Raw genomic sequence first — 23,527 nt, 5'->3', positions numbered from 1 at the left:
CAGAGCAGTAACAGTTTACAGTTCAGGAAGGACATGGTTTTCCCCTGTGCTGACAACCACTTATGGTCTATTTAACATGTGGAATTTAAGTGGTGCAGAAAGTACACTTGGCCAGGAATTTCTGTCTAAAGCCTCTGCAAAGGAAAATGCAAAAATTAGTTTTCAGTAGGAAATTTCTTAATATTCTGCAGTCATAGACTTTACTCCTCTTTTGCACTTAGACATGCAAGGAAAGTCTGTCATTTAAATGAAAATACATCGACTGAGATCCTTTGAAACAAGCAGCATGCTGAATATAAATAATTAGTCATATTTCTGTTTATTTTAATCTCATGAAACTACTGTTGAAAGCCATTGTTAAGCATGTAGTCTGTCATTGGAAAGGTTCCTATTAACTTTCACAGGCTGTGGGATAGGCTCCAGCACTTAACAGGTTGTGTAGATGAAATAGCACTCATGATCTGCATTACATGCATTTGTCCATAGCTAGATCAGACAGGTTGTGTTTATTTTGCTTTATGTGTGGTGACTGGGTAAAAATGAATGGCCCTTACTATGTGGGAGGTCAGAGTAGATATCTTAATTATGCCTCCCAGACTTGTGCTCTGTGCATTTACAGGCTAGTGAGGGTACACACATGGGGTGGGGGAATTAGGAGACCCTTGTCAGGAAAGATGTGCTAGTGAAGGCTAGAGGCATGCAAAACGTGGTCAGTTCTCTCCTGTTTTCTTCCCTAGCTTTCCAATAGAAAATCCTGAATCAAGGAGGCGTAATGATCAGCTGGGCAATTTATATCACCTGAGGAATACTTGCCTCATAAGAGAGAGTTTGCACGAAGCAAATGTCACTTCAGATTGAGCAGCAACAGACTGTTTCAGAAAGCAGAGGTACAGCTCTAGGAGTGATGTGTTCGGGGATGAATCCATGTGCCTGCTGGCAAAGGCTGTCTCAGCACCTACCTTTCCATCTTTCCTAATCCAGAGAAAGAAATAAGCTCGCATCAGTGGTAAAAGCAGAGATGGCAATTCAGGACCTTTATAGCCTAACCATTGCTATTTTGGGGTTCAGTTGCTTAACCTTTGTTGGTACAAGAAGATTAATGCCAAAAATGGTTGTGAACAAACAAACCAGAAGAAGGGGCAGTGCCTAGCTAGTAATCAGGGGTGTGGTAACTGGACGCAGATAAAGTAAAAAATGACAGGAAATGTGTAAGTCCTAAGTATTCTTATCCAGTCTATTTTCCTTTCAAAAAGACTGTCTAACAAAGATACAGCTTAAAGGATAATAACCTATTTTGCTGTGACCGAGTATATCAGTTAAAAGATTCCCAGCTGCATCACTGAAACGCTTCAGACACCAGTTATTGCTGTTTGTATTTGGCATTGAATTGATGTCAATTGTTCACGCAGTTCAGTGCTGGGTGTTTGATGTATGTGGAAAAACAAAGAAAACTATAGAATAGTCTGTTCGTTACTGACACTCCTACTCAAAGATAATAACAGAGGTTTTTTCCTAATACTTTGCCTTTCTTTCACCTTGTCACCTAACCAAGATCAACAGAACAAAGTAAAAATTAAAGGTAGCAAAAGGAAAATTTCTGTTATACCTAGTAAGATAATCTTAAACTCTCATGAAAAAAAGTAAAATAGTATAAATATCAATATATTTGCTTAGTCACTCGCAATTATAGAAAGTGGTTCCTAAACACCTTTTGATATTTCTTGAAGTTCCTTTGTATTACAGTAGCAGTGGGAGACCAGAACCCTGTTTTATTAGCCTTGAAAAAAACCCAAAATAAAACAAAATTCCCACCAAAAACCAGGGTAAAATCTGTTTCTACTAAAATTGCTTCTAATGCAAACCTCATATATGAGGCAACAGATGAAAGCAGTAGCAAGCTGCAGGGTATCAAAACAACTTATTTGCAGAAATCACAATCCCTTTTAAGACAACATTTGTACTTCTTACAGGTATATTGACTGACCGGTTGTCAACAGTGCATTCTATAGGATGGTTACTCATTTAGGGATTTCTCCATTTACCACCACTTTAAAAATAAAAGAATCTCAAAAGCTCACTCATTGTCCTATCTTTTTGACAAATTCTTCTACTCTAGACAGATTTTCAAAAAAACTATTACACCAAGTTCCCTGTAACTGTGCACCCGCAGCACAATGCAGGCTGTCTATATCAACACCAGAATCAGGTTCTCTTGGAGCGTTTTTGACTGTAAAAAAAATTAATTAATTCTGTAACTGTATTTTAAAATGAAATATCAGTCTAGCCAGTTTCTTACCAATCTCACAGTAGAAATCTTTGAAACAGGAGTGCTGCATGTAATATGCAGCAATTTTTTCAACATGCCTTGTTCATCAAAGTCCTGAGAAGAAATCTGCCATGGCTGGACTCTCTGTTTCTGAGGCTGTTAATGATGTTAGCCCTGTGCTGAGGATGAGGACCAGTCAGCACTTATTTGCTGTGATTTACCTGAGGCAGTGGGCAGTTTCTTAGCACTCCTCTGCAAGGATATGCATCAACCACACTTACTGTGTATATGGTCAACTGTCTGGGATCCATGGGAGAGATCCCTTTAAGTCGATTCTGATCCTTACTTCCCTTCCCAAGTGAGCACCTACCAAAACATAGGCTGGAATACTCCAGTCAGCCTATGGGCTTTGCATTGAGCTGTACTCAGCACATGCTCAGATAACCCAGCTAACTGCAAACACGGTCACTCTGTGATGCTGCCCTGCTATATGAAACCAGTGCTTGCAATCTCTGGGTACCTTATCTGGATTTTTGCCACAGAGCTTGGATTTGAAGGTTATGGCTTTTCCAGGCATGAAATCTGGATGAAATTGCTGGTTTTGAAAAGCCAAGAACATTCTTGTGCTTGATGGCATGAGGTACTTGGGTAAGTGTAGAGGGAGATAGCTTTAAATAATGTCTTTGGCATGGAGTTGTTGCAGAAGTTCTTTTACCCCCTTCTGTCCACCCAAGCCACTGCAACAACGTATTAGCACCTCAGGCACCTAATGCTAATTTCTCCAGCATAAAACTCAGAAGAAAGCTGCCAAGAGCAAGGGGTATGCCGATTGCAACCTGGTTTCAATGTGCAATAAATCCTTAACAGGTTATATCCTTAACAGCAGGACAAAGCAGTGCTTGAAGTTGCTACTGGACCATGATTACCTGCCCTGCACCTTGCACTTGAGTGGCCAGAGGTAGGAGGTTCCTTTGCCTCTTTTTTCATGTCAAGCTCTCAGACAGGCTGGCATTTATTCCTCTTTGGTATCTTAGGTCCTGCAGAGCCAGGATACATTCCCCTCTCTGATGAGTTCCTTATCCTGAACAGGCTTTTAGGTACTACTGTAGTAAAGACAGTTTTACTCCTTTCTGTGACACAATGTGAGTAAGGGGGGAGCAAATGCAGTGACTCCTTACTGAAGGAGGCGAGATGATGATTAGCAGTGACAGTCACACCATGAACACATGTGAGAGACCAAGGGAATGATGTCTCTCACCCATCTGGCTGAACTTCTCTACATACGCATGCATATATCTCATGTTAATTTTAGTATAAGCTGAAAGAAGGGGGTTGAAATATAGAAATTATACAAGTACTCTTTGAGATTTGAACTGTGCTTATGCCTCCAAATGCCTATTCAACCCTAGGCTTATCTTACCAGCTGCTTACCAACCTGCGGTTCAGGTTCCCGTTTGGTGCCAGGATGGCTCTGCAAGAGCTGAGACTTGTTTTAAATGATGGTCTCTGCACAAAGAGAAGTCAAAAGGCACAGCACAGTAGCCCAAAAACTGAGACGGTCTTTTGTACTTTCAGAGGGAGGAGTGGAAGTTGAAACAATTTACAGTGAGAAGTGACTCAATGGGATTTTCAGAACTGGTCCGCATGGATGGGTGCAAACAGGTCCAAGTTCCTTTGCTCTGACTGTCTGGTTCAGCAACTGTGGAGCTGTGCTTGAGTTGACTTGCCTTGTTGAGAAGTTGTGTGGCTTTCAAACCAAAGCTGGCTCATGGCCAAGCAACCTTGAGCATAGGCAGAGTGAGCTCATGAGCTCATGTCTGCCTGCATCCACACATGGAGACAGGGCATAAGGGTTATGTTTAATATAACTGCAAGGATACTGTTCATATACAAGAGGCATCAGAACAAGTAAAGAGATATGTGAGCAATAAAACGTATGAGGGTAGAGAGATCTTCATACCTGTCAGGGTGCTTTCCAACAGAGTCCAACAGCAAGACGAGTGAGCCCTCAACATGCAAGCAGCACACTTGAGCTGACCTGAGGGAAGTGGACAAGAGGAAATTCCAAGCCTCAGTGAGCATCACACTTGTGAACTAGGGCTTTGGTTTTGCCTTGACCAGAAAGAATAACTGAAGTGTAGGATGTTGCAGGGAGCATGAGCTGAAGGCAATGGAGAAAAAGAAGACACTTGAATTTCTGAAGCCCTTTGAAAACCTGGGGTAAACTTCTTTCTAAGTATGGCTTATTGGATGACAGTGCTACTTCAACAGAAGATACAATTTTGTTGAAGTTTTAAATGTTCTGAATTTTTCCAAAATTAACTCTAAATTAGTTATAGAATTGTTTTGGTTTTTTCCAGTATCTTCTGCATTTGTTTCTCTCTCTTATGCCAATCTGAGGATTCTAACTGGAGTTTCAAACATTTCAAAATTTGTCACTTAAGACTTTGTGCAATCAATCTGGTTAGACAGAGTCTATTTATATACACTCAGAGAGCAATTACAGTTTGCTATAGTTCTAACATGACAAAAAAGAAATTCAAAGGAATAATTGCTTTTCACATTATATTAGCTTTAATAAAGCAGCCAAAGAACAAATTGGCATCTGTTTCCTGGCATTTTTTCCATTACTTAATCATAATCTTTTTTGAAATCATGAAGTTTCTCTCAAATGCTAAAGTGTGATTAGGTTGCGAAATCTGAATCCAATTAAAGAAGATCCTGTGCTTGAAGCCTTCATTGCTGTCATAAAGCTACCAATCAGATTTTCAAAAAATGAATGCTTAAAAAAATGGTATGAATTTACTTGCGAATTTTTGTGCAACTAGATGGAGTACAACAGCCTTGTAAATACAGAGACACTGTAAAACGTCTTTTAAGTGGGAAAACTAAGTTGATTTCAAAATGGGAAGAACAGTAAGATTTTAATTTCATAATGAATTCTTCTTTAAAGTTCCCAAAGCATTAATAAAGCAATAGCATTGACTCAGTTTGGACACAGGACTGTCCTATTATCAGGTAACAAGTGTCACACTTCTCCTGTAGAGAGTGACACCAAGGTGCAAAGTTGGCTTAGGTGCATGTGGCTGCTGCCTGCCTGAGAGGTCTGAAACTCAGAGCAAATTGAAAAGTGTCAAGTCCTGGGTTCCAAGGGTTTCTGAGATGTTTTGTTCCAGATTAGGAGTCAATGAATTTTTATCACACAGACTCCCCCAGACCTCCCTTGCTTTATAGTAGGTTTTCACCCTTGTTGTCATAACTTCTTCTCTTAGTTGCTCAGTATTAATATTCTTTTCTGAACTCTGTTAAATCTTTGCACACACAATGAGGCCTTGAAATAGGAAGTATCTGTAGTAAGTGTTTTCTAGAGAGTCCAGTCTATCATATATTTTTTTAAAGTTCTTTCAGCCTTGATTTACATAGGAAGGGCAGGTTATGTATTAATCATTCTGAACCATTAATTTTTTGTTACCTCTATCATGTCCAATATACATCTCTTAAAAATAAGGACTATCATACTTCTCAAACTCACATCTTGACCAGGCTCTCTTAATTTCTTCCCCCCAAAAAAAACTCCTAAATTTTTTTTGATATGCTGACTAGAACAGGATGTTCACAGTGAGTGCTTATGTTCTCAGAACAGTAGCATATTTTCATCATTGCAATATGGCAACACAGTATTTTATTTATTTACCAGACTGCAGTTGAGGAGTGATCAGGGACACTCTTCCTATGAGCACTGGAACAGATTTCCAATCTCTTCATCCTCACACATTAACAAGATTTCATCAGAGCTAGTTGTGATTCTACCATGCAGTTAGTATTAAAATGAATACTTTATTCATTTATATGAAAAGAATGCAGATCATTATAGTAATACTTTTACAACAAAGATTCCAATGACTTTTTGAAGTCGATGTCACACCTTTCAAGGGCTGGACTTGCCTGTGTTTATGAGGCTTGTCTGAACAATGGTTAGTAAATATGGGTATTCTATTGTATACAAACATATATCAATACCTCCTTCAGGCAGCTATAATGAGCGTTATAAGTCATAACAAGCACTTTACATTTGAGATCAGACATAAGGTTCCACAGTAATAATAACAGGTCTCCATTGTCTTTTTCTGGGTTAAGCCAGGATTTGGTCCTGAATGTTGGAACAGGGCAAGAAGATGCCAAATCAGCAACCTTTAAGAAGGTCTGTTCTTAATTACAGAGGGCATTTAGAGTTGCCTAAAAACATATGGCTCACTTGCAGAGCATTCCTGGTTATACACTGGAGAACTAAATATATTCCACATACATGGATAACCCCATTAGCATGGAAGAAGAGCAAACAGGCATGGATATGGATGAAACAGATCCTAACTCCACTATTTCCTAATCTTGCTAGTGAAAGGGATAGGCTTCACTCAATATGACTAGAAAAATCATGCTTTTTTGTGTTGCTATAGTAGTCAAGCTCCCAACAGGCACCAGGAACAACTGAGAGCTAAAGGCTGACAATGTCCTTAAAGCCAGACTCTGAAGATTAAGATTAGGCAGTGGCTGCCTTTTATGGAAGACAAATAGTGCCCCTGGAAGTGTGCCACTTACACTGGCACATCTTCTGCTCTGTGCCCAGACAGCTCCTTGGATGCTCCAAGGAAGCCACTCTAGGAGCCAGAAGAAACGCAGGCAGATGGCATGGCACTTCACAGAATCACAGAATCATAGAGTCATTTAGGTTGAAAGATACCTCTAAGATCATTGAGTTCAACCATTAACTGGGCATTGCCATGTTCACCACTAAACCAGGTCCCCAAGTGCCCCATCTACACATCTTTTAAATACCTCCAGGGATGGTGACAAAACCACTTCCCTGTACAGCCTGTTCCAATATTTGACAACCCTTTCAGTGAAGAGATTTTCCTAATATCTAACCTAAACCTCTCCTGGAGCAACTTCAGGCCATTTCCTCTTGTTCACTTCACTCAGGTCAGCTCAAGTGTGTTGCTTGCATGTTGTGGGCTCACTTGTCTTGCTGTTGGACTCTGTTGGAAAGCACCCTGACAGGTATGAAGATCTCTCTCCCCTCATGCATTTTATTGCTCACGTATCTCTTTACTTGCTCTGATGCCTCTTGTATTTATTGGGCAGGCCCCTGGTCAACTTAACCAAGCCTCTGTAGCCCTTAGAGTGGCTCTGTTGCTGGCCTGAGTATCTCCCAGTCAATCTGGCAGAAACTTTATATTCTACCATATTCTCCAGCTGCTCTGAAAATATTTGGGAGTAGCAAGGAAAGATGATCCACAACCATGTTCACCCAGTGATGTAAGTTGGTCTAATTTAAAATTGTCTCTAGAAAATTTTGTCCTTGTAATGTCTGTTTTACCTGTAAAGATGTGACTACACAGCCGTAGTTGTTAACTGTACCTGGCAAGCAGTGGAGTCTTGTTTGTCCAGAAGATAATGTCATATAGGACCCTGAAAAAGGGCATTTAAAAGCTGAAAACATTTCTAGAAGAATATCTACATGTGTCTTCTGATCTCCAATCATAATTCACCCATTAGTTCAATAGGATGACCCAAATTTATGAGTATTTGGGCTGGTGATTTTAAAAGGGATATGGTTACAGGGGACTGACAGAATGAGCTCAAGGGTTTTATGAGTAACTTTATTTTCCTCCATGCTGTTGAAGAAAAGGTTGCAACTGCACTTTTGACTAGTGAACAGCTACATGGGAAGTGACATTGCTCTTGCTTTTCTCTCTAGATGAATGAATCAACTGTTATTTTATAACTGCTACCTGTCCAACAATATCAATATTACATGGTAACACTTAGAGAAAACTGTTGTCAGCCGCTGACATCACAAAAATTGAATTTTGTGCCTAATTTCTAGTTGAAAAAGGCATACTGCATGACTGGTAGCAAAGTGGGGAGCTACCACATTACTAGTCATATGATTAAGCTCCTGAGCTTCCAAAGTTGTTTTCAGTAGGAAATCTGGAATTAAAAAAGCTGAAGTGAAGAATACATCCCAGCAGTCATCAGACAGCTGCAGAATATAAGATCATTTTAGTCCTAAACTCCCATACATGGCTTTACAAAGTGCAGTCAAAAGTGACAGCAGACAAGAAATGGACAGCAGGGAAAGAAGTGTGATCTTGAAAGGAATGGTCAGAACAGTTCAGCAGACACTCAAAGGGAATAAGTAGTCTGAGGTGTGCTATAGGGATGGTACTACAAAATCATACAAAAATCAGTATCGGGCCAGATCAGATGTCTGAGTCTCCTATGTGGCCAATGAGAGCCATGAACACAGGTAATCAGATAACAGGCATCTGCAGTTTTCCCCCAACTATCCTTCCGTCTGCAACTGTTGTCATCTCAGGGACTTACCAAGTTTGATTCCCAGCACCCTGCCAAGCTGTTCATGCCACAAACTCACAGGAACCAGGAAACCAGGGAACCTGGTAAAGAGGCATATTCTCCTTAACTCTTCCTTAGCAATTATTTTCCTGTCTTCATTTATTATCACAGGTATTGTTTAAACTTAGTTTAATTGATATTTTGCTCTGGGTTTTGTGTACGCATATAATGCCTACACCAACTGCTAGTTAGATATAGATATATATATATACACACTTACGGATATGAATATATGTATGAAGTGACTAAAAATGCCATTGAATAAAGTTCCTTGAACAGCCTATAACTGAGTTAAAAGAAAAAAAAAGCAGAACAAAACCAAATAATATTCAAGTCAAGACTCAAACTAAACAGAGCCAAAAATGTCAGAATTTGAAATCTTATCCTGAACACATGCTGCTCTGAGAGTATATACAGCTGGGGAGATTCAGAGAATGCCAACTAAGATTATTTCTATTTGTGTAATGCAATATTGAATACATTTACATTACAGATGATTGCTATTGTTACAGAATGCAAGTAATCATGTTAAGTTCAATAACATCCAATATCACAGTCCTGTATAAGGGAGGATTTTAATCTCATCAGGAGGGTGAATTCATTGATTTTCCAGGTTTCCTTGCCACTATTAAGAAAACAAAGTTTTACAAGACTCTCAGCATATCCTTTTTCTTACATTGATTTTTTCTTTTCTATAAGCTAGGAAGATGTGAAACATTTTTAAACCCTTTTCTTTTCATATTCCCATTGGTGAATAAAAAATCAGCTTTTTGGCTGAAATTTACTGGCATGAAGCAAAGGAACATAGCTCATCTCATTTCATAAGATGTGTACTTCAGTTCAAAGCATCTCTTTCCTGAGTGAATTCAACAAGTTTAAAAAGTAATGAAGCATTTGTGTTCAAAGTGTCTTCTCTGAGGAATACCATGTCTCTAAGAGTACTTGAAAGCATTTGAAAGAAGTATAATTTCAATGAGCCAGATTTTAGCAAGGTTATCTGGCAGAAAGAGATCAATGTTTGCACATGAAGTGGCCAGAAAATGTCATCAGGAGATAAAATCAGAAAATTATCCACAGGTTCATACATACTCTGTTACAGTATAAAATACCTATGAATAATATGCAGTGCCCCTTTAAGAAGGAGTGTTTAGGCAAGTGAAATGAATTAGAAGATATATTAAAAATGTGATATTCTTCATAGACAAGTTAAAATTTTGTGGCATCTCCGGTCACTGATTAAATTTTCTTCTGAAAGTTGTTGTGTAAGCAGTAAATGGGGCCATTTTCAACCCTGGGAGAATCAATGCCAATCTCACATTAAAAAAAGAAGAGCAGGCAAAGAAACAGTAGCAGAGATCAGATGAGGAAGGCTTACCAGAACTAAAGAAAGAAAGGCTCATTTATAATGCATGAAGCCCCTTGGCCCTCATTAAAGGATAAGTATGCTGTCTTGGATACTGTCTTACCCCAGCATCCAAAGTCCTTGGTTTTGGAAAATGTCCAGATGAAGGCCATAAGGATAGGTAAGAATAAAACAGAATGTGATAATGGCTTTGAGGTTGTAATTTTCTCAGCCTATGGGACGTGCAAAGAGAATACAATTGGGATATACAAGTACCCATGAGAGAAGTAAGAACTAAAATCTCCTGAAGTTACATCATGTGCTGCCACCACAAAGCCCATGGTGGGTGTGTGTGTGCAGTCAGCAATGAAGGTGACTGAGGACAGAGGAATCTTCTCTGACAGGAAAACAAGAGCAGGAAAAGAGATGGTCTTCAAGCAGAGTGTCTGCTCAGGGGTGTGCAGCAGGAATGTGTGTTGAAAAGCAATTATTGGCTGCTATGTGTCCCTGTAGAAGAGTTTTGAGGTGAAAAACTCTGGGGAACATCTGTCTAACCAGTTGGCTTTGCTGCCTGACAGGTCATTGCAAGGTAGAGGGTAGGGAAAGGGCAAAGAGAAATTGTGGAAGCTTGCTGTTTTGAATACAATCTGCAGAATCTTAAACCAAAGAAGTCAAAGGACGTTAAAACTGAATCTGTCCAAGACCCAGGGAAGAATGTCATGATTCAGGGCCTGACCCAAAGCCAACTGAAGCCTGTGGGTTATGGAGTGAGTGTGCTATTGTAAGCAACAAACAGGATGTTACCACATCCCTTAGGGTTGCAGAAACTTTAAATATCGGACTGGAAGAAATATCTTAGCTCATCACTTCCCATCCCCTTTCTATATAGTCAGCTGTGAAATATAACCCCATTTACAAGTGCATCAAATGAGTTTTGATGCTGGTTTGGTAACTTCATTGCTATGTACAATATGAAATCAGCTGAGCTATAATATGAAATCAGCTGAGCTATGCTGAGAGGTGGTGGTGGGGTGTTAAGTTGAATTAGACAAAAACCCACTAGATATAACTGTCAGTTACAGAAAAAGCTTGTAGTTAAGGCAGAAGGTGTTCAACAGGTTATTCAGAATAATTTTTCAGCTGTGCATGGACATAGCATTGAATGCATAGGATTGAGTGGGAATTTCCATGCATCAATGTATACATGAAAAAAGGGCATCATGAAGGATAGGAGTTTAATTCTTATACTGACAAGCTGAAACTAATGTGACTAGGAATATCACCATCTAGGAATACAGAGGATGTTGTAAAAGAAGTTGTTAAGTTTCTAATAAAAAGAATATTAAAATCAATTGCTAAACTGCAGGCCTAGAGAGCAATGAATTTGAAACTGAAATTTGTGGGGTAGTTTGAGCTATTATAGACTGATGAGTTTTCAGTGGGAGGCATGCTATTTTAAGTAGCTCTTATAAAACAACCTAGAGGAAAATTAGATGATTACAGAAATGGTACTGGTTTATGCCAAAGAAAAACCTTGCTTCCAACTATAAAGATTTGTTAAAGTGTTAACAAATTAGTGGGTAAAGAAGCACTGGCAGATATAAATATTCAGATTTTTTAAAATCCCTCAATGATATTATTAAAGAAAACCAGGCACCTAGAGTGTAAAAGATAATATTCTTCTGTGAAATACAAAGGATAAAGAGCCAGCTTTCATCTAGAAATGAGGTTAATAGTGAAGTGTTTGCAATGCATCTGCTGTAACTGAGGCTGTTTATTAATAATCTGACAGCAGGGCATAGTAGCAAAATCTGCAGATGATGATAAGTGATTTAGATCAGTCAGGGATTGAGATATGCAGATATGACAAAATGAAGCCATCAGGCAGTGTATTATGAGTTTGATGCTTGTTCTGGGGCTGTTGTTTCTTTTTTGTTGGTTTTTTTTTTAATCAAAAGCAAAGTCATAAACATTAAAAGAAACTGTTAAGTTCCTTGCAGCACCAGACTGTATTCTAAATGAAATGAACACAGTTCCAGTGCAAGATTTGCAAGTTATTGCAGATGGTCCAGAAGAACCCTCTGCTTAATACCAATGAAAAAAAAGGGTTTGTTTAAGAAAGTGACAACAAGAACAGAGCAGAATTCTATATGGCTGTTATATCTCAGTCCTTATCACCCCCTGACTTCTAATACTGTTTGCATTTGTAGTCTGCCAGTCCTGATCAAACTGTAGCCAGTGAAGGAAATCAGTTCCACGTAAAGAGCAACAGATATGACCTCCAACAAGGAAATATTTCCAGAGACTGAGAAAGATCAATGAAGACATTAATAAGAGGGAACAGAAGCTGAGAGGCTCATGAGAAAGAAAGGAATGCTCATCATTTTTAAAACAGCTTTAATACAAGAAAGAGCAGAAGCTGGTGAAGTCTAACAGTTTTGAAATAGAAAAATAGCTATTCATGCACAGTATGTAATGAACTTGCAGAACTTGTTGCAGGAAATGTTAAAGCAAATAGTTCATGAAGACTGTCAAACTGAAAAATAAGTGTGTCATCAAAATTCAGTATAATACTCAATGGATAAAAATTTGGAAAGAACTGCATTTTTACAACAATGCTGACTCTGAGATATGAGCTTCCCTTGTATAGGGTTAGAAAAATTATTTCCACTGTAAATCTTTTTTATATCCTTGTACAATAATAGTTATGGCTGTAGTGGGGGACACATTTTGTCATAGACCTTTATTGAGCTTTTATTTTCCTCCAGTGAAAGACTCAGAGGCCTATGGTACCCTCCAGCCTTGGAGATCTACATTTTTATTTAATTATTTCAGAAAAAATTCTAAGCAGCAATTGACACTCTTCAACATTCAAAAGCTTTGCCCTAAATATGCCATATGAATGGCAGTCAAGCTGTCATCTGCTTTCTTGGCAGAGGTAATTTTGGAAAGACTGGATGGTGCCTAATATGGAAACATTAATTTTACAGTTATTAGCATCAGTAACTTAGAATTAAGTGAGAAAAGAAATATAAAGAAGCTCCAAAATTAAATACAGGAGTGTAAGTGTTCTGAAGACACAAAATTGATATAAAGGTCAAGAGGATGAAAATGAGACATTTGGAAATTAAGAAATGCCTTGTATTAGTGTATTATCACAATTCCATTGACAATCCAGTAAGCTGTGCTTTCTGCCTTCCTTCTTCTGACTCCAAATTATTGAAAAACAGACACCTATTTCTCAGTGATTTCTCTTCCCAGCTGGTCCAGACAACCCTGCCTCCCACCAAATGTAGCAGGAGGCATCTTGTGCTGCATCTGCTGCGTTGGAAGGTCATGTAATGCTTCTGCAGAAGAAGAATCAGATGTTCTTTGTTACACCCTGTCACCATCCACTCTGCTTTATGGATGTAGTGGCTCCATGTGGAGATAGGCACTGTAATTTCTATTTTGCAGGCAGACATCTGACAGCAAGGTTACTTATCCAAGGTGGTACAGCCTGTGGAAGCCAAGGATGCAAACCACATACCTTAGGTCAGGCTCAGCTGTTGCATGCCTGGAGAGTCACCCGGGTTTGAGTGGGAGAGAGGGGTAAGGAATGAATCCTGGGCTCATGTTGCTGAGACAGAGTTGTGTTGTTCTCCCCATCCTTCAACATTTGGAGCAGAGGAAGAAGAAGCTCTTGTGTGCCAGTAACAGCATGGCTAGAGCTTGCTGAGCTCACTGTATGAAGATTATATTGCTTTATGTTTTTTGTCATGGTGTTTAATTAATGCAATGTCATATCAGTATAATTTCAAGATATTTATAAACTGGAGTGGGCGTTTATAAACTGAATCAGGGGGATTTACAAACTGAAGTGCCTATTAAGTACTCTGCTCTGAACCTATAGTAATGAAGCCAGGGAGAGAAGCATTTCCTACACTAAGGTAAAGACCTCTGACTAAATAAGGAACTGGTAAATAAGGAACTGTTCCTAGTGCCGAGGTGCAGGCAATTACACATGGCCAATATCCCTCCCTTCCTAGGGTAGGTCAGGGCACATCTCACCTCTCTTCTTTCTCTTCTCCGCAGCACACCTTCCCCACGCTGAGGAACCTGCCTATGCTTGGAAAGCAAGGGGACAGCAACACCCTCTGACTGCAATTCAAGAGAACCCCAAATAGGCACAAGACACTTGTTTTCAATTAGTTAGGGTTATCCTCCTGCTTTCTGAAGTCTAAATGGATAGCAGACTACAGAAATACTAAGTGAAATGGGGTTTTGAGAGGTTGTGCTGGGTGCACACTTGTCCTTTTTCTCTCCCTGTCTCTGAGTTTTCCACTGGAGACCTCACTGAATCTTTCATTTTGCACAAAGATTGCTCTGAAGCTGCTTAACCTGCACAATCCTCCCGGAGGTGTACCAGGGCCTGGAGAGGCTGCATCAGAGGCCGTGTCGACACCGGTGCAGGGGAGAGGAGAGGATGTGAGATGATTCCCTTCACAAACCCTAACTCCCCTGGGCTACCTTGCACACTTCAGAGAGAATTGAGGTCTGCTTTCGGGGAGGAATGTAAAAATACAGCTCTGAGTGCCCTCCTACTGCAGTTTTGATTTATCTGCTGAGAAGCCATCAGACTCCACTCAGCTGAAGCCAGCTTTATGCTCATTTATAAGCAGGCTTCTAAAAACAAAACGTTTTTCTTTAAATGACTACTACTGACCTTTAAAAGTCCATAAGGCCCTTGAAGCTGCCAAATGGCACAGAACAATATAATCATCTAGTAATACCCACCTGCAGACTCATTATTTTTTTCAGATCTGCTCATTCCTCATCACAACTATTGAGATGCAAGAGAGCCAGCCAGGTTCAGGTGTCACCGACAGAGCCATTAGTAGGGAATGTGGTGTGAGGAGGAGCAGGATTCATGTCCCAGACAAGGGTTTTGAGGTTTTAATGGCCATTATAGGAGATAGGCTCATATTTCAAACTGCAATAAATTAGGATAGTTCTGCATATTTCCAAATAGTTAGGATAATTTATATCACCTACCTGTGATTAGCTGAAGTTGAAAGGCAGGGCTATGATTCAGTAATAACAACATGAATTTTGCCATTGAGGTCAATGGGATCCCACCATCAAGACTTCAAAGCAGCAAACCAGCACAGAATTGATTCCAATGTGCTGTTCTCTCCTTCCTAAGGGCAAGTTGTTCCTTTGATGTTATATTTGAGGTGTTTGTAGAAACCTGTAGGTAGCAGAAAAATTTAAATTTGAAGTTTGCTTCAATTTGACCTCACCATGGGGACAGAAAAGTCACAGTGGGAAATATCAGTAGCATTCTGTGACACAAATGATAAATCACTTTTCTGAGTTAACGTCACCAAGCACACGGGTCTTACTCTTTTGGCAGCACTTCCAAGGAAAAGACTCTCGACCAGACTACCTTCACAGAGAATCAGAGTTCTTTCCTAAAATACGAGAGAGTGTAATTTCCTTTTGTGTTAGAAACTAGCTAGCACCGAGGTTCTGGAGACAGTGAAACTGAATTTAGCCGATCAATACACAAAGCTTATGCAAGCATGTTTTCTTCTGAGTGAGGGAAATTCTTCGATCCATCGTTATTCAACTTCATTCTTCAGTGAATTAACATCTCAAACAACTATTCAGGTCACAGAGGTTCAAGTCGCTAAGGCAAAAGCAGCTTTGCCTCCCGAGGACTATCAGGCAGCAGGGAAGGTAAATAAAGGGGTTTGTTTAATGTTTAAAAGAGAGTACTAATGGACAATTAGCCAGAGGATTTGAGAGTAGTTTTTAAATCTACAAAAAAAGCAAAGCTTCAAACACTCAGCAAACTCTAGGCTGTGTTTTGGGCTAACGCCACAGTACACATCTCAGACCCGCAGCGTTGATGGTGACGGGAACCCATGGTTGTCACAGCTTCTGCCGGGAAGCGGTGACAAAAGTTCGCAGATGTCTCGAACAGAGTAGTAGATAATCTAAAGTGAAGTAAATTTGCAGGGCAAGGACACATCTAGGCTAAAGTATTTGCCTCAAGCTTCAGACTTCAACTGAACTGCATCTTTAGACAGCCATGGCTGCAATGTCACTGTTTATAATATAAATGACGTGGGAAGAAACATCGAGTCATCTGGTTCAATGAAATCAATATAGTCATGCAATACTTCGAGGGCTGTTAAGGTTTTCAGAGAGAGTAGATCATATTTTCAAGAACAGGGCTCGCAGTTATTTAGAGAAGGCTGAGAAACAGTCCACACATATTGGTCACAGCACCCCTGCTGTGAACGAAAAAATCGAAAAGATAGAATGTAATTTTAGAGAACAGCTTATTTTTGAGGTGTTTCAGTGAAATTCTGCCTCTGAAAACAAGGTGAGGCAGTACAATAGGAACTGTCTTTTCACTGTGTCCAAATTTAGATGGTATCCTCACTACCGAAATGAAAAGCAGAAGAAAAAAATTGAAAAAGATGACACACATGCTTGAAAAAAAAATCGACTATATTATAAGGTATTATTTTTTAAGTTTTAAGTTGCTTTTACAGACCAGGCTATTGGATTTTGTAGTTCTGTTGCAGAAGCACACTCTGCTTCTGAAGTAAAATGAAGCAATGAACAAAATTATAGATTTTGTGTCATAAGCATCAGATCATTTCTCAGTTTGCTGATCTGTAAGCAGGTTAATTGTTCTCTGATGAAATTGAGTGACAAGATTAAAAAAAAAAAAAAAAAAAAAAAAAAAGAAAAAACCAAAACCAAACGAGGATATTTTTTTTCATCTGGGAGACAGAAACAATCCAAGCAGTCAAGATTACTGTTGTGAACCTACCATTGAAAAATACGATAAAAAAATACATTCGATAAAGTACTAAATTAGCTGATCTGAGACAAAACTCCCAAATTAGGTCTGCCAGGTATTTGAGACATTCATTGGACCATCGGTCTGTTAAAAGAAATCTGAAAAGAAGTCTTAAAGATCTTCTGCTGATACCATCATGTCAATGAATTATTCGGCTGCAGGGCATCCAGTGTTGCTGGTCTGTAAAAGTATCGGCTAATTAGCAATTTTACTTCCTCCCAGGTTGCCATTTCCTAAATCATACTCCTCAGCTTTTGGGACACACTACCCTGCTACAGTGTAGAGTACGGTAACAAGTTAACATTTTCCAGTAACAAGTTAACATTTTCAGGAAATTGAGTCAATTCGTGCTTTCTGTACACAAATAGACCCAAGGGAATTATTAGCCCTCCTTAGACCAAGACAAGGATGTCAATTAAATAAAGTCTTCTCAGCCAGCTACAGAAATGCAACCAACTGACATTTCCTGAGAAGTTCAAATTTAACAAAACCAGTAAATAAGTCAGTTTCCAGGCAAGGTTAGCTCACACGCTGCATGGACAAGGCTTGGAGTTGTGTGTACATTTTATTTCTGTACCTAAAATGGGCTGCATGTTCCCATTATGGCCATGTTGAACCTGAAAAAATGACCAGTTGAGCCAAGATGAAGACTTTACTAATGTTTGTTAAAAATCTAAGTATCAAACAGGAAAAGTTATAGTGTGCATTGAGGGTTTTATTTGAGCACATTGTATTGCATTATTTTCTTCCAGATTTATAAATAAAAGATCACTATTGTTCCTGCACCTTCTACAGTATAGATACTACAACAGAAACATGATGTGTTCAGTCCTTCCCAGACACAGCACATGTGATCTGTGAATGCTCAAGTGTTTCCTATCTATGAACATCTTTCAGATCTAAGGATAAAAAAGAGAAAATCAGAAACTAAATGCTTTTACGGTTGAGAGGAATTAAATTCCCATTGAAAAGATTATTAAGAGATAATTCAGTAACATAAAACATATATGAAATTGCTTCATCTAAACCCCTCTCTAGATATCTGTATTTTTATTGGATATGTCTGATGTTGGAATCAATTTTTCATTTGTCAAAATTATGTGAAATCACATTCTTTCTTGAATCTGTAGCCATGTTTTCAAAGGAATAAAGTTTTTAAAAAGTGCCAAGTGTATCAATAGCAGTACCAGTTGTGAATTGTGCTAGAAGTTGTAACTGACCTTGTAACACAGCTATAGCTGCAATGGCATCTGTGCTTTGGGGGCTGCATCACAAATGACAGTAACATAACGACCACGGCCAATCCTGCAGCTGCTCCTGGCAGCCCACAAGTCGGCCAAAGAGCAGGATGCAACTCTGAGATGTTCATAGGTGTAACAGATTGATTGATTGCTACAACCATGTAGCTTGGGACAGCAGTAGTTATTACAACCTCAATGATCCCATCCCTGACCTCCCTTTCTTGTCCCACACCAGGCCTATGTCCCTCCCAGTAATGAAGGCTCTTGTCCCTGGGACTTGATTGGCTCAGCTGATACATCCTTAGAAGGGTCCAGGGTGGTTTTGAGCTCTGCCAATCAATACTTGTCCCCAGGTACTATTCAGGCACTAGCATGGGGCTGGGGATTGTGTTTGCTGGCTGAGGACAGAGGTCGGCAGGAGAAGTCTTTAGTCCAGTTCGGTTGAAAAACTGAGAGTAGTCTGTTAGCAGCATGAAGGCAGCAGGACGAGGGTGCAGATAAGGTAATGCTGTGCCCCATGAAAGCACAGCAAATGCCAGGAATCTGTGCCACCAGTAACCTCTGATTTTCTCCACTTCATCTTCCTTTGGTGGGAGGAATAATGGGCTCATGCTGCTGTCGTGAACTTCTTAGCTGCTACTGCACTTCCAGGAAGCAATGCATCCTCTCTTGTCTAACACAATTTTTTATAATCAACTCTAACTACCACTTAATCAGAACAAAAGTCTGATTGTAACATAGACAGGAGCAGAACAGATGTTTGGAAACAGTCTTTTTTCCTTAATAGCCGTGGCTATGCCTCAGACAATCTCAACACACCCTTTTCCATACTCTGTTTTTTTTTGTATGATGGTAGCCAGGTGTAAATGGATACTTCACATCTGTAGCACTTCTAACCCATTCTCATGGTCCATAGGAGCCTTTTCTAAGCTGAAAACTCATTCTTGTTCCAAGGGTGACTTGAAGCTCCTGAGGGAGACCAAAACACCCCTCTGCTCACTGCTGTGCCCTGGAGAAAGAGTCAGCATCTTGTGGAAAGAGTAGTCAGCCTAACTTAAAGCCAGTAGGTGAGTAACAATGGAGAAGCAAACCTGAGTAATTTTTAGTGAATTATGTAAACAAAATCAGCAAGTCAGATGCTATATTATTGCTAAGATTTATGTAGATTTTTCAGAGAGTTAATTCAGTGTTTGATGCTCAGAGAATGGCAAAAGACAGTTTACATTAAGGTTCTTTTCAAAGAACTAGTGTTTAGAGTATTAGAAATAGTTAAAATTAAGTAGTAAGAAAGTTCAGTGGCTTTGTAGGCCTGGAAAACTAATTTCTCACTTGGAATATTATGGGAAATAAAAACTTCAGAAATAAGGAATTAAAACTGAGATGATGAACTAGAGTGATGATGAACTAGAAGTGAGGGGTTCCAGCACACCTACCCTGGGCCAAGGTCTTAGCTGGCCTGGAGGTATGCAACTCAATTAACAGCTTTATCATTCTTTTACACCTGATTTGCCTTGTTATGTAGCTATGTACCATACACATTCAAAGAGTACTTGAGATTTAAGGAAGTTTGCCAATTTAGAGGGTTTTCAATTCCACCATTATCTTGCTTAGTTTACACTTCCTCCCTTTATTCCTGAGCTAATCCGAGTGTCTGCTTTCTATCCTGCAGGGGTACTTTCTCCAAACACATCACTAACTTCAGTTATTTTTGCCTCACAGTGCAACCTGTGAGCCAACATTATCTCTATTGCATACGTGCAGAATAAGGGAAAAACAGGATTAAAATAATCTGCTTGAAGATTATCCATTATTTCCATTATCTTGGAAACTGGTTTCAGACCCAGCAGCAAACTCACAGGGGTGAGCCAGAGAGGGTTGGTATTTGTAAAACATCGCAAGAACCTCCAACCATAGACTCTGGAAAAAGAGGAAGGATCCAGGTGAAACCACTTTGCTAAGGGGACATCAGACCAGCTTTCTGCTCTGCCTCATTCCTGAAGGGACACCTGGCCAACTAGTTAGATCCTCTGCAGCCACCTCTCTTGTAGGATATGTAGGGGATGGTGGTACAGGTCTGTGGCTACTGCCCATCTCATAACTGCTGCAATATCAAAGGGTATGAAATGGCCTGAGTGTGACTGTAATCCTTGTGAACTCTCCAGCTGGTCTGCCACAGCCTACCCTCTGTCTCTAGGATTAGTTCCCACAGAACAAGGCTGCATTGTACTAGCAAGTGTCTTGCAAGCCCACAGCTCATTTGAATCCACACAGGTCCCACACTCACAAGAGAGAAAAAAAAAATAAATTAGGGCTGTCAGTCTAGAATCTTTCATAAGAAAAACTCTCTACCCAACGACCCCCCCCAAATCCTGAGACTGAGTCTTTTTTTTAATTGAATCATTTAAAAATTAATCAAAACTGAGAATACTACACAACCTAGAAACCCTCTGTACCTGTAACTCACAGAAGATGGGTTAATATTTCAGTACTCAACATCAAGAACTGTGGAGTAGCGTATAAAACAGGTAAAACCTCATTTTCCCAAAGGTACAGCTGCAGACTAGCATGGCAGAAGCAGGTTCATCTTCTAGTGTTTGGACTTGTGTCAAAAAGAGGAAATCAGTAGAATCACAATTTCAGATGATAAAACTCAAACCATTGGATTTCACGGATGGTTTTGTTCTTCTTTTCTTTTGTTGAAGAAGCACCACTGCCCAAGTGACAATTAGGAAGCTGTGGCCTAGAACAGTAGAGTCATGCCATCTGGCTGGGGTGACTAGGGTTGGGACTAATTTTTTGCTTCCTGACTGCAGGCTTGTGTCTCTACTGGGTCAGGACTGGGCTCGTTAAACCTGTCCCATAGGCTGGGTTTTACTCACTGGCAGTAGTACAGGGCAAGATTTGTACAGTTAGTAAGGAGGCTTGTAAGGAAGCATGTTACTTGCTATGAACATTGCCTTTTGTTTAATATGTTTGTTTAATCCTGAAGGATATAACCTGTCACTGAAAAACCTAATATATGAGATTTGACTTTGAAAATACAGCACCATGCTCTGTAAATTCCAGCCAGGTGTATTTGGCTACATTTCATTCATTGTTCCCTATGAGAATTCTCTTTCGTATTTTCCACAGGCAAAATTGTGAGCTATAGTTTACTGTATTATTCTAACGTTCAACTGTGGTAAAGCTTGAATTACTTTGATCATAGACCAGGAAACATTTCTCAGACCTCAGACAAACTTCACCGCATGAAAAATGTTATAGAAAGAAAAATACCCAAAAAACCCTGCCACACAGACTCTAAACCTGCAGCTGGCCTGATGGTAGAAGGTTACTGATACATGCCTTGAACACTCTTTTACATGTGCATTGGACATCAGTTGATGGCACTTAATTCATTTTGCTACCTCGACACTTGTTTTCTGGATGATTATCATGCATTTTTTGTGTTTTAGGACTATTTACCTTAACAGTCTGCTAAAAAATAATATACCTGTTCTTTTTTTGTTCAAAGATGTATTGATTTATAAACAACTTCTTTGACAGCTGACAGTTTTTTCTCAGAGCTTAATATAGATGGTGTGTGAAGAATCAACTGTTGACTGCTGGACTGGCATTTATTTTTAGAGTCTACCACATAAAGATGTCCACGATTCACAATTAGGGACTTTCAAAAAACAGGACTTTTCATTGTGAAAAACAAGGTGAGTCAGATGTTGATGGGAGAAAACTCATTAAAATGTAGTCAGGATAAGAAAACAAAAGGGGCAAACCACATCAATTTGATAGTTGGTCTCTTGCAAGACTGAATTGCTATTACTCAGTTATTACCTGTGCAAACACATGGTTTTCTCCCCTAGTCCACATTGACAATCCAGACAGACTTTTCCCTTGGGGAATGCTGTGTAGCCTTGGCTGTGCTGCAGATAAGCACCAAAACCACACGAAGAACAGCCACAAGTGGGTTTACAGAAGGCGGCAACCTCTGTTGTCTTCTCTGACTGTGACTGAACAATTTAAGTAGCAACACCTAGAGAAGAAAGAGGCAAGCAAGTCTTTGTCACCAGAGTTTCATTTTCAGAAATGAAGGTACTATGGTAAGGGGCTGGCATGAAGCACTGCTTATGTTGCTCATTCTAGAGTACCTTCTGGGGCAGAAACTGCAATGAGGGAGAATTAAGCCTACACATGGTTCACAGTAACCCAGTTTAATTTTATGCCTCTAATGAGGATTCTTCACAAGATAATTTCTGAACAAAGTGCTAGAATCAGTACTTCCATTTCACACTTTTTAATCCTGAGAGCTTCAATGTACTTAGAAGACAAGTAAGTCATTTATCTTTACACTACCTAAGCACCTGGCCTGCTGAGAGCTCATGCGAGAGCTAGTTCATTCACATGAATGCTAGCTCATCGCTAACCCTGCCAAATATCAGAGTGATGCCAGCCCTGCATAGTGTCATTGCTGACAGAGAAAGGTGTCCTCTTCATGTGCATTAGCAGTCCTTGCGTGGTGAGAACAAAAGACCTGTAGCACAGAATGAACAATCCAATTGGCCAGGTGACTTAGTCTAGCTGCTCAGCACCTTCTCTTTGCTCAGCATTGGGTAGCCTCCCTGTTTTGTTCTAAGAAATACTGAAAACAGAGCCCTACTGCTCTTTTCTTTTCACGTAGAGGCCTGAGGACTGCTTTAACAATTCAACACTATGAAATGTTGAATTACATTGCTCAGGAATGTTCCCTGGCACTGTTTAATTTACTAGCATAGGCATAGCCCAAGTCCTCCCCTACGAAAACAGACCTTGAAAGATTGTGGAGCTGTAAGTGGTGAAGTCTGAGCAGAATGGAGTGCTGCAGTACATGTGGGGGGAGGGGGAGTCCTCTACCACTCCAGGGTTGATTTCCTGGGCATTTTAAGTGTTCTCTGGTTGTTTCAACTGTAGAAAGGGATGGCCAAAGCTTTTGACACACACACACACAAGATGTCATCTCTTCTCCTTTCATTTTCACCCTTTACGAATGAAAGCCTTTCTTGAAGCTGATAACTCTGTCTGGAAAGACTCAAAGGGATGACTGGAGAGAAATGTACCTGAGAATCCTTTTTTCTAGTTCCTGGAAATGGCAAAATTCCCACTGATGCAAATGAAATTCTACTGCTATAGATTTACTGTACGTTCTTAATTCCAACTGCCCTGAGGCAAGAACATCCTCAAATACTTGCATGTTTTCCATTTCCTAACAAGCAATACTTTTTCTGATTTAAAAGTAAAAATCTATAAGGGATGACTTTTTGACCCAACTTGGCTGAAGAGAATGTTTTTCCCAGCTTTCATGCAGATCCAAGTTCTGCACTGCACTAGTCTTTTATTAATATTCTGCTCTCACCTTTATCAATCTCCTC

General features: G+C 39.7%; 1 long non-coding RNA gene across 1 annotated transcript in view; it reads left to right on the top strand.

Annotated features, from left to right (window-relative positions):
- Positions 1–18,058, top strand: part of LOC127481663 (uncharacterized) — a 28,664-nt gene extending 10,606 nt beyond the window's left edge. Inside the window, exon 3 of the long non-coding RNA XR_007908279.1 lies at positions 14,100–18,058. This is a non-coding gene — a long non-coding RNA (uncharacterized LOC127481663). The remainder of the gene's footprint in view (positions 1–14,099) is intronic.
- Positions 18,059–23,527: the final 5,469 nt, after the last annotated feature.

This window comes from Manacus candei, unplaced genomic scaffold (assembly GCF_025592945.1).
Source record: "Manacus candei isolate 608988 ecotype Guabito, Panama unplaced genomic scaffold, ASM2559294v1 h1tg000081l, whole genome shotgun sequence".
Lineage (NCBI taxonomy): Eukaryota > Metazoa > Chordata > Aves > Passeriformes > Pipridae > Manacus > Manacus candei.
Note: the sequence above shows the minus strand (reverse complement) of the source record. Positions and strands in the feature narration are given on the sequence as shown.